The sequence below is a fragment of the Megascapheus bottae genome, chromosome 12 (genome assembly GCF_031878675.1).
Source record: "Megascapheus bottae isolate mThoBot1 chromosome 12, mThoBot2.hap1, whole genome shotgun sequence".
NCBI classification, from domain to species: Eukaryota; Metazoa; Chordata; class Mammalia; order Rodentia; family Geomyidae; genus Megascapheus; species Megascapheus bottae.
Window position 1 is genome coordinate 38,424,380 of NC_143520.1, and position 13,151 is coordinate 38,437,530.

Here is a 13,151-nt window from a genome sequence, read left to right on the forward strand (position 1 = left end):
ATTACGGATCCTGAGGAACTAATAAGTATCTAGAGAGCTCAATAATCACTTTAAAACATCATCAAGGCAGGTAATTCCATCTGAATTCTAAGACTATGACAAAAATTATCTGAAGAGAAAGAACATAATTTCAATTCATCTTTGTTATTACTTAAGTTGGTTACCATGTTGCTATAAATATACCTTTTTCTATAGCCTGTTGATTAGCCTCATTTTGAAATGTAACATCAAATTAGGTAAGAGAAATATGAGCAGCATAGTTGTTTTCTTTTGATATAATGAAGCTTAGGGAAATAATTGTGAAAGAGATGAAGAAGCTAATATTTTTGATATTTTAAATTCAAGCTATGGAATATGATGCAAGCTTAGATGGTCTTTTGTTAATAACCCTCATTATTTCTTGAGAAATACACTCATGTTCTCAACCACAATGACATTAATTTTGGAGAGAACATCACACCAGTACAAAGTCATTAAGATTACAACTCTGCCTGTGGAATTAGGAATCTGTAGTCACTGTGTAACCAAGTGAGTTAGACAGAGTGAGCTATTTTTGAGCTAATTCTGGCAGCAGAAGAGTAAAGTAGAGCCATGTCTTCTATCCTAATGATTGACAAAATGTATTTAGAACTCAAATTACAGTATAGTTTTACTAAATTTTCATCTTCTCACGCTTAACTTCTATAAACTCAGAATAACCTCAAAGAGTTTTCCTATCCATAGCTGCTTACCATAAATGAGAGAAGTGAATATTATAACAGGAATATGATGGAATCCATACAGACTCATTAGATAAACATAAAGGAATGATATGTCAAATATTCATCTCGAAGTCATATTTAATCAGGATGACTTCATTGTCTTAAACATCAACCTGAAAATAGAAAAATTAGATTACATCCAGTAATATGACAGTAGAATGATTATTGGACTTTAACATTTTAACTAGTCATTTTTCAAATTTGGAATAGCCATTTGGAAAGGATAAATAGCACTTGACAGCTGAAAATTGACAAAGTAGAATCCATAAAATTATAGAAAATAAAATATCATAAAATTGGCTGAGTCTTTCAAGAGCTGTACTTACTACCTTAAAAATGTTTTTGAAACAGTCTCTCACTATCTAGCCGAGGGGGATGGCGAGCTATCCATTATCTTGCTTTCGCCTTCCAAGTGCAGGAATTATTAGACTTGTGGTACCATACGTAACTTAATTTGTTAAAATTTTGATGTAAACTCCACTATAGTCAATGAATACAGACATCAATACACCACTGCATATGCAGACACCCTTAAAAACACTAGCAAATGTTGTATGAAGCTACAAAACGTAATTTTGTTTTAAAGTGTAGGCTTGGGTTCCTCTTAGAGGTGCAGTGTATGCATGAGACACTGCTGCAGCTCCTTGCATGACAGAACAGCTAGAGAAGAACTTAAGGCCAACGTTAGGTACCCAGCAACTCCCCACTCCTGACCAGCCTGAAAGCTGGGCTTAAGAGCCCAGGCTCCACCATGGGGCTAGAGAGCTATTCAGGTCACTGAAAACAAGGCATGTGGTTCAAATGGTAAAGCGCTAAATGTGAGAAAAACACATGGGAGCATGAAGCCCTGAGTTCAAGCCCAGTACCAGCACAAAAAAGAAAGAATGAATAAATGAATCTATGAAAAGCCAAGCAATTGGTAGAACAGTAAGCTTATAAAGAGAGAGGCTCAGTGCTCATAAGTCATAACTGATGACTGTATACAAAGTACCAGTAAGAAAAGCTGTTCTTTGTAAGGCACAAAACTGAGGCTGAGCCAGTCATGGTTGTACATGCCTATAATCCAGCTATTTGGGATGTTGAGATGTAAAGGATTGTGGTTCAAAGCCAGCTTGAGCAGTTCAGCAAAATGGTTGGACTAGAGGTATGGTTCAAGTGATAGAGAGCCTGCAATAAGCAAAAAAAGTGAGACCATAAGGCCCTGAGTATAAACCTTATTACTGGCAAACAAAATAAATCAAACAATTGGGTGTGTGGCTCACATTGTAGGAATGATTATTTAGCAAGCTCAAGCACAAAATCAAACGCTAGTACCTAAAAAAGCATATAGACAAATACATGAAAAGGGAAAGGTCTTTCTACAATGGAAAATATTAAAAGTTAATATCCAAGCTGGGCACAGTGGCTCACACTTGTAATTCTAGCTAATCAGTAGGCTGAGATCTGAGGATTGAGGTTCAAAGCCAGCCTGGGCACAAAAGGACCTGAGACTCTTATCTCCAATTAACCTCTAGAAAAAGGGACATGGGGCTTGGCTCAAGGGTTGGGTGGTAGCCTTGAGCTGAAGAGCTCAGGGACAGTTCCCAGGCCAAGGAGTAGAGTAGCCTTGAGCTGAAGAGCTCAGGGATAGTGCCTAGCCCTCGGGTTCAAGCCCATTGACCCACCAAAAAAAAAAAGTTAATATCCAGGCTCAAACCTGTGCCTCTAGCTATTCAGAAGGCTAAAGATCTGAAGATCTTGGTTCAAAGCCTGGGAAGAAAAATTCACGAGACTTACCTCTAACTAGTTGCTCAGAAAAATCCAGAAGTAGCACTGTGTATCAAGTGTTCGAGCATTAGCTTTGAGCAAAAAGAAGCTCAGGGAGAGCACCAGACCCTGAGTTGAAGCCCTACCACTAACACATACACAAAGTTAATATCCAGGCTGAGTCCCAGTGGTTCATGCCTATAATCCTAACTACTCAGGAGGCTGACACAAGTATTGGTGATAAGGAAGGAATTGGGTACTCTGTAGTGTTGAGGAATGTGAAGCTGTATCTTAGTAGTATGGATTAGAATTTAATACTCCTGCTGCATACTGGTGGCTCATACTAGTTACTTAGTAGGCTGAGATCTGAAGGATCTAAGTTTAAAGCCACCTGGGGAGAAAAGTTCACTAGACTGTTTCTGAAATAGCGAGTAAAAATGTTGAAATGGAGCAAGGTTCAAGTGATAGAGCACTAGCTGTGAGCAAAAAATCCAGGCAAATACTCAAAAGGTACCGAGTTCAAGCACTGGTATTGGGCGAAAAATGTTAAAAAACCAGAATTTAATACTCCTGCCTTCCAACTTCTAAGTCAGCAGTGTCCTTTTGGGGCTGTCTTCTAGCTTGATTGGAGACAGTCACCACATACAGCTGTTGATGGTTTCTGTGTTACAGCCAGAAGTGTAGAAAATATGGCTTCTCAATAAATATATGACAAGAAAAATGTAGGCTTGGTTAATTGTCTAGGCTGGCATTTGAGTCAAACTCCATGCACTTCAGCCTCCAGGGGTAGCTCAGGATATAGATACATACTGCTATGCACATCTTTTATATAGGTTATAAACTGGGTGTGTGTGGTCCACAACTGTAATTCTAGTAACTCAGGATGCTGAGATCTAAAGATCTTTATCTTATAATGGCTTTTCTCAGGTGAAATGAATTGCATGCCTCAAGAGCCAAAAGAAATCTTAAGATATTATGGAGATAAACTTCTGACTTTAAAATGATGAGACTTTCAAGAAGTTCAGCTATTTGCTTGCTAAATGATCTGCAAAAGAGGAGTGTCATGATTGTTCCTTGATAAGCTATTTCAGTCTTAGTTTCTCTTGTTAAATTGATTATATACTGACTACACTTATGGTTCTGGTGCTGTCTAGAATTTGGGTTCATTTTTCTCTGTAAATTAAAGAATAAAAATATAGGAAAATCTTTCAAACAGATAGAGCAAAAAGAATAGTGAATCAAACTCCTTGCCCAATGAGGGGTCTTGTATCTAAGTATTTGCAGTCATTCTTTCAAGGCTAAAATAGGGTCCTTTTTCTTTTCCTGGTTTGATTTGTCTAATATTGTACATGTGTATTGCTGAATTTCCTCCCTCACAAATGTTAGAGCTATCATCTTTTTTTCCCTATTCTGGTAGTTTCTCCTGTCAAACAACAAAGAATGCCTGACCTGATGGAGTTATAGACTAGTGAACTACTAACATCTAAAGCAAAAGGACTGTAGAATCATTCCATCTTAATGTAATTCCTTTTCTCATTGTTACTCTTTGATCTGTGACCCTTTACTTGGAATTCAAATCTTTAAATTCTATCAGTATGATGGTATTTGGAGGTGAACCTTTAAGAGAAAATTAGAAAAAGAGAAAGGCAGATCTTTCACAAATGAGATTAATGTATACATAGGAAGAAATACATAAGAGATGGCTGTATGGGGAGTTAATGACAAAAGAGCTGTCCACAAATCAGGAAGAGCACTCTTATCAGTTATTGGGTCTACTGGCATGTTGATGTTGGATTTTCCAGACTTCCCAAGTGAGAAAAATATTCATTATTTGATCCAACCAGTCTATAGAGTTATAACTCCATGAACTGCAGAAGATAGTGAGATTTTTTTTCTTTTTCTTCTTCTCTTTTTATTTTATTTTATTATCAGGGTGAAGTATAGAGGGGTTACAGGTACATTCATAAAGTAGTGAGTACATTACTTCTTGAACATTGTTACCTCTTCCCATGTTTTTCTCCCACTTTGCCTCCTCTCTTCTCCTTCCCAAGTTATAAGGTTCATTTCCAACACATTGTCTTGTGAACTCTTTTCTTTATAGGGTAAGGGTGTAGGGACTCAGGGTTGTCTATTTTCAACACAAGTACTCTACCACCTGAACTACACTCCCAGCCTTCACTTCTATTTATTTTTCCAAATAGACTCTTGCATTCCCCACTCCCATGACATGGCCCAGGCCACCACACTTGTATTTATGTCTTCTGTGCACCTGGGGTAATAGTCCTGTGCCATAAGTTCACCTTATTGGTCAAATTAGGGGTCTTGCTAACTTTTTTCCCAGGTTGATATCAAACCATGAACTCCCTGATATCTCTACCGCTCTAATAGCAGGAACTGCCAGAGTGAGTTATCACATCCAGCATGAGCTTCTTTATGTAATACCTCAATGAAACACAAAGTAAAGGGATTTTGAAAAACTTAGAGTTTTTCAGAGGCTGGACAGTTGTATACAGCTGAATATACACAAACATTTGAAAAGAACTTTTACATAATCATTTTATTCTCTCTATGCAATTCTTTCTTTCTGTCCATCTGTCTCTCTTTCTCCCTTTCCTGTACTCCTGCTCTTTTCTTCCTTCACAGGATACACACAAAACACCATATATAAGTACTTTTGGGACAATCTTTTATGAGCTATAGCTTCAAGTAATGTTATAAAATCCCTATAGATTTCAGGAAATCTGTCTTTCAACAATCTTCCTTCCTTCCTTCCTTCCTTCCTTCCTTCCTTCCTTCCTTCCTTCCTTGCTTCCTTCCTTTCTTCTTTCTTTCTTTCTTTCTTTCTTTCTTTCTTTCTTTCTTTCTTTCTTTTTATAGTTCTGCCTGCTTGAACTCAGGACCTGGGTTATGTCCCTGAGACTCCTTGTACTCATGGGTAGAGCTCTACCAGTCGAGCCATAATGCCACTTTTTTTTTTGAGTGGCTATATGGAGATAAGAGTCTTTTTTTTTAATTTTGTAAGTGTTTTATTAAAATATGTTTGATTAAAATTAGTATTTCTTTCCAGTGAGTTATATGTTTATATATTCTTTAAAACAAGAATTATTGAGTATGATGTTATCATCTGTATCTAGTCCCTCACATTCTTCAAACCACTATATACTATCTAAATAAGCCCTACTTGCATCTTCACTCAGTTGATAGAATGTTGGGCATGAGATTCTCATCCCATTATTGTAGTAAAAAAATCCCTAATCTGAAAATTTCTTCAAAAGAGTAGATAAAATAGAAAAACTATCATTCCCTTATTTCAGAAATCTTATAATTATGTATTACTTCTTTTAGGAAAGTCCTTCCAGTATAAACATTATTTTCTTCTTCTCTAGTTTCATTCTAGCTTTTTCACTCTTTCATTTTCATATTTTTAAACCAATAATCTTTTGATTCCAGTTATTAATAGTTTCAGTAGTATAATTTAGTTCTTTCCAATGATCCTTAAAGGGTTTCTGCAAGTGAAGAGTCTTTATAATTTTTTTAAAAGTACTATTTGTTATCAAGTATATTTTTTTCATAATTTTTATTGTAATTAATAGAAGGGTTACGTGATATTTGCCAGATAGAAGGTGCGTTAATTCACATACATTGATACCCTTTCACATGTCTTGGTCCCCATTTCCCTCCCCCCCAACCCCACCCCTCATCTTGTTTTCCCCCCTTCCCTATCCAATTTCAAATAACCAAATACAAATATATCCCATATATCAGGTAACAAAGTGAGATACTGTAACAATATGGGATAACCAAGGGACAGCAAAAGAGATGAGAGTTAACATAGTACCTTAAGAACAACAATCATTCATTATGTGGCTTATGTTTCTATATCCTAGAGATCCTTTCATTTAGCTTCATATGATATGGTCTTATATATCAAGGTTTTGCTCTATTGCAAATGTCTTCAAGGAGAGCCCAAGGTTTCTACTTATTATGACAAATGAAGGAAACCATTGAGCCTATGTTCCTTTGAGTCTGGCTTACTTCACTTAATATGATTTTTTCTAAGTCTTTCCATTTCCTAACAAATAGGGCGATGCCATTCTTTCTGACAGCAGCATAGAATTCCATTGTGTACAACTACCACATCTTCTTTATTCGGTCATCTACTGAGGAGCATCTGGGTTGGTTCCATATCTTTGCTATGGTAAATAGTGCTGCAATGAACATGGTTGTGCTGGTGGATTTAGTATGTCCTTGCTTCTGGATGATTGGGTAAATGCCAAGTAGTGCAATTGCTGGGTCATAGGAGAGCTCTATGTTTAGTATTTGAGGAACTGCCATACTGCTTTCCATAGTGGTTGAAAGAGTTTGCACTCCCACCAACAGTGTCGTAGTGATCCCTCCTGGCCACATCCCCTCCAGCATCTGTTGTTATTAGTTTTCTTGATCCTGGCCATTCTAACTGGAGTGAGGTGGAATCTAAAGGGATGAATTCCTAGCCAATATTAACATACCCACACTGAACCAAGAAGAACTAACCCAACTAAACAGGCCTATTTCAAGCAATGAAATAGAAATGGCAATACGAGACCTTCCACCTAAGAAAAGCCCAGAGCCAGATTGATTCACAGCTGAATTCTATAAGGTCACACCAATAATCCTCAAGCTCTTCAGTGAAATTGAAAATGACGGTTCTTTACCAAACTCATTCTATGAAGCCAGTATAACCTTCATCCCCAAACCAGACAGAGATTCATCAAAGAAAGAGAACTATAGACCTATTTCTTTGATGAACATAGATGCAAAACTTATCAATAAAATACTGGCCAACCATCTACAACAACTCATCAAAAAATTATACACTATGATCAAACAGGATTCGTCACAGGGAGGCAAAGCTGGTTCAACATACGCAAATCAATTAATATAATTCAACACATCAACAGGAGCAAGGACAAAAATCACATGATTGTCTCAATAGATGCAGAAAAGGCATTTGACAAGATCCAACAGCCCTTTATATTAAAAGCTCTGGAGAAATTAGGAATCCATGGAACATTCCTCAATATAATAAAGGCTGTGTATGACAAACCCACAGCTAGTATTATACTTAATGGAGAAAAGCTAAAGCCATTCCCTCTAAAATCAGGAATGAGACAAGGATGCCCACTCTCTCCACTCCTCTTTAACATAGTATTAGAATTCCTAACCAGTGCAATAAGGCAACAAGCAAGCATAAAGAGGATCCAAATAGGGAAAGAGGAAGTAAAACTTTCCCTCTTTGCAGATGACATGATTTGTATTTAAAGAACCCTGTAGACTCCACTCCCAAGCTCCTTGAGCTGATTCAAAACTTTGGAATGGTAGCAAGATATAAAATTAACCCTCAAAAATCAACTGCCTTCCTCTACGCCGACAGTGAGAGGAATGAGGCAACAATCAGAAAAGCAACTCCTTTTGCAATAGCCTCAAAGAAAATAAAGTACGTAGGAATTAGCTTAACTAAGAATGTAAAGGACCTTTTTGATGAAAACTTTTAAACCCTGAAAAAGGAAATTAAAGCAGACCTGAGGAAATGGAAAAACCTCCCATGCTCCTGGATTGGAAGAATCAATATCGTGAAAATGACAATCTTGCCAAGGGCTATCTACAAATTCAATGCACTACCCATCAATATCCCAATGGAATTCTTTAAAGAAATAGAAGAGGCAATCCAAAATTTCATATGGAATAATAAAAGACCCCATATAGCAAAAACACTTCTTAGCAGAAAGAACAGCATAGGAGGAATTTCAATACCAAACTTTATATTCTATTACAGAGCTATAATTCTCAAAACAGCTTGGTACTGGCACAAGAATAGGCCTGAAGACCAATGGAATAGAACTGAAGACCCAGATATTAAACCACAGACCTATGGCCATCTAATCTTTGACAAGGGAGCCAAAAAAATAGAATGGAAGAAAGACAGCCTCTTCAACAAGTGGTGCTGGCAGAACTGGTTAAGCACCTGCAGAAAACTAAAGTTGGATCCTTTTTTGTCACCCTGCACTAGAATTTACTCCCAATGGATCAAAGACCTTGAGATAAAAGCAGGTACGCTGAGAACTTTACAAGAAGGAATAGGAGATACACTAGGTCTCCTTGGCACAGGTCGAAACTTTCTTAATAAGTACCAAGAATCACAACAAATCAGAGAAAAGCTGGATAAGTCGGACTGAATTAAACTGCAGAGCTTTTGTATGGCAAAAGACATAGCTAGTAAATTAATTAGGAAGCCTTCAGAGCAGAAGATCTTAACTAACCATGCAATGGAGAAAGGCCTCATATCTAAAATATATCAACAGCTCAACAAATTGAATCCATCCAAAATTAATCTCCAAAGGAACAACCATCCCATTAAAAGATGGGCCTAATACTTAAAGAGAGTCTTCTCTGAAGAAGAAACAAAAATGGCCTAGAGACACATGAAGAAATACTTAACATCTCTGGTCATAAAAGAGATAATGAGATTTTTGTACCCAGAAAAGGTAGATGATTTTTTTCCAGATCACACAAGTGAAACTTTCACTTTTAATTTTCTTTCCTCGTGTGTGGGAATGCATTATTTTTCTACATATACATCTGGTACTTTATCCTTAAATAATTCACTATTTTTAGTACTTTTATAGCTTCAATACAATTTTTATGTCTCATTCAAATGAGGATAGTCCTGCCTCTTTCTTCAAAGTATCCATAAGTGTTGTCTTTCTCTTGACATTAATGCTCTTGCTACAACTTCCAGTACCATGAGGTAAGTCTTTCTTTTTAAATTTTTTTTAAAAAATTTATTATAAAGGTGATGTACAGAGGGGTTACTGTTATGCGTACATATCTTTTTTAGCAGTATCACCCAATCCTTCATTTTCTTCACTTTTTCCCTCCCTCTCTCTACTCCCTCACCTGTTGTATAGTTCATTTTCAATATGTCTAATGAATATCATTTCTGAACTATTTTACCCTTTGTGTAATTATATATAATTTATTATTATTATTATTATTATTATTATTATTGCCATACTATGTTTTGAATTCAAAGTCTCATGCTTGCTAGGCAGGGACTCTCATACTTCAGCCATGCCCTCAGTGAGGCAAGCCTTTAGACTTCCACTCTAATGCTTGATGTTAGTTGTAGGTATTTTTTTTTGTAGATTTTATTTATAAGTTTGGAAAGTTTAATATATTCTTAGAATCTGAAAGTTTTTATAGTGCCTGAATACTAACTTTTACCAAATATATTTTTTTCTTTTTTTTTAGTATTTTTTTCATTGTAATTAGTAAAAGGGTTACATGATATTTCCCAGATAGAAGGTGCATTAATTCACATACATTGATACCCTTTCACATTTACCAAATATATTGCATTTACCTATTGTTTTTTCTTTTACATATCAAAATTTATTTTTATTTATTTAATTCATTTTTTATTTTTTATTTTTTGGCAGTCCTGGGGTTTGAACTCAGGGCCTGAGCACTGGCCTTGGGCTTTTTCAAGGCTAGAACTCTGCCACTTGGACCACAGTACCATTTCCCCCTTTTTGTATGTATTTGGTACCAGGGATTTGAACCTGGGGCTTCATGCATGCTATGCAAGCACTCTTACCACTAGACCAAACTCCCAGCCAATATGTCAAAACTTTAGTCATATTTGAATGCTATGCTAGCTTTTATCCATCTAGTAAGTATACTTGAACTTTAATTAAAGACTTTTCTAAAGTTTTTGGAAAAGAATTTTGTACACTAGCAATGCATGATATACTCTGTTGATTCATGTTTTCAGCCAAACTTAGAGCTGTCAATCTTCAAAATGTTTTTAGTTATTTTAGTTGACTGTAATGTATTAGGTAATTGCAACTTTAATTTCAATTTCCTTGTTGACTCACTTTATAATAATAGATTTTGAGTATGTGTTTGGAGTAACAGCTGAAAAAGATTGGCAACTTTTATTTTGCTTTTTTTTCTCTTTCTCTCTTTTAATTTCTCTCTTCTCTGTCCTTACTTTTCATCTTTCATTCTTCCTTTATATTGCTTATGTGATACTTTTGTTTTCTTTGGCCAGTTATCCTTGGTCCTTATTGATCTGACTTGTTTCACATGAAATAAGTCATACAAATAAAATTTATAAAATAATGTGGGCAAATAAAACATTGCACGGAATATATACTTTTGTTCTTTCCAATAGTTCCAATGTCATATCACGGGGACATTTTTTCCCTATCCTCTGTGATTCAGTGTTCCCATGTGTTTCTTTTGTTTTTCCAGCTTAATAAGGAAGTCATTAATATTAATCATCTGTCATGTACCTATCCTAAATATTAAATGCTTTCCTCAGAACAGTTTTTATGATCATCAAAGGTTAATGTCATCTTTATTTCATATCTATTAGAGTACTTATAGAAAAAAAAACATCAAATACCTGTGTAAATCTAGAGTTCTTTTCTTCATTACTTTTTACTTTTATTTTTAGTTTTATTATCAGGGTGATGTATAGAGGGTTACAGTTACATTTGAAGGTAGTGAGTACATAACTTTCCAGAATTCTTCTTTCAATCCCTTTTGAAGTTTTTCTTCTGGTTATTGTTTTATGCCAGACTCATTATTCATTAAAAAATATAACAGTATTTTAAAGAAAGCAATCATTCTGGTTATATGACACACCGTAATGACATAAAGGAAAGTCACTTTTTCTTAATAAATTACAATGTAATGTATTTCTCTAGTACTGTATGTATTATATCCATTAAATGTCAATTTTTGTCAAAATATTTCAACTATTTTCTACAAGTAATAATTAGCTATTGGAACCACTCATGGTAGGACAAATCTGAAATTATAGATGGTTCAGGGATGGCTCTGGACAAAAATTCAAGACCCTACCTAAAATTAAATTAAAAATAAAGTGAAAAGGGGATAATAAGATGATTGGGAGGGAGTGGTGGGTGGGAAGTGGGGACAAAAACATGAGAAGGGGTATCAACAGGTGAGAAGTAATGCACCTACTACCTGATAAATGTAACTGTAACCCCTCTATGCATTATCCTGACAATAAAATAAAAAATAAGTATAAATTAAATATGACTAAAAGCATAATTCCTGTGGTAAAGCATCTGCCTAACAAGTGCTGGTTCCTGTGTTCAATCCCTAGTACTGAAAGAATAAATAAATGAATAATAAATAAAATGAATAATGGGCTTTTTCTTTTTTATATATGTTTCATATATAGGAAAGCCATTGACATCTTTATAGATGAGTCATTATTTTGATGTTCTGTGTAATATGCTATATAATTAAAAATGAATTTAATTGTCCTTCATCATTTCAAGTTTTATGCTTATTTTTTCTGTATTATCTGATTAAATTGAAAAGAACTTTGAGTATATTATTATTTAGTGGAAACTCTTACAGTAGTTTTTCCTAAGAAATGATGCTAATGAAATAAGAAAATTACCCATCCATAAAGAGCAAAAAATTATATCCTTTGCAGAAAAATGAATGGAACTGGAAGTATTGTGGTAACTGATATAAGCTGATCCTATAAAATAATAGGTATCAAAATGAACGCTAGGAAATGGGAAAAATTTTTTTCTGCTTCTTATTCTGTTTTTCTCTGCTTATTATGTTCTGTTTATTATTCCTTTTGTTTTGTTTGTTTATCTGTCTTTGGGAGGGGAATGGGAAGCACAAAAATATTAGGACAAAGGACAAACCAATGTAGCACTGGGACTCACTAGTCACTCTATTGAAAATGAACTATACAACTTGTGGGTAGTGATGGGAAGGGAAAGCTGGGAGAGAGTGAGGGAAGGGGTGATACTTTTCAAAAAGAAATGTATATAACTGCAGCTCTCCTTTACTCTATCTTTAGAATAACACTAAAAATGTATGAAGAATAAAAAAGAAGAATTTGCTGGCAAATGCTATTCAGAAAACAAATTGTGAATCAAATTTATAATATTTTTAAAACTACTTTTGATACAGAATTCATTGCTTGGGATGCACTAATCTCAGGATATTCCAGAACTAAGCTAATATTTCAAATACAACATTAAAAAAAGCCTAGTGGAATATTTCAATTCTATTATCTGCATACGAATTTGCAGTTTTTATTCCTGTAAACTAATAGAAACAACACATATCAGCCAGTTTTCTCAAGGTTTGGTCTTTTTACCTTCTTGTCAGGATGATTTCAGTATGTTCGCTAAAAATGCAAGTTGCCACTCTTCTGAAATCTCAGCAAACTCAATGGGAGCTAGGACTTGGAATCAGAGTTTTAATATTGTCTGGAATTGAAATCTTATGCCATGAGATTCAGGAGAAACTCAGATGAGATTTTTGTGTTTGGCTTCCTTTTTAGTTTCTCTGATGAATGTATTTAAAGCTTGCAATTTCCTCAGAATCTCTATTTTCTATAAACAGTAAGCTGAAGTGAGAAGTACAAAATTATTTAGACTCTTTCCACACAAATAGGAAATGCAACAACAAACCAGTGATTAATTTTCCCACTCAGTGGGTGAAAACTTTCCATTGAGCCTTAAAAAAGCATTCCTTCCTACAAAGTGATAGTTGAGGTGGTATTTGCTGGTTATATGTTACTTGAAATTAAATATAGCA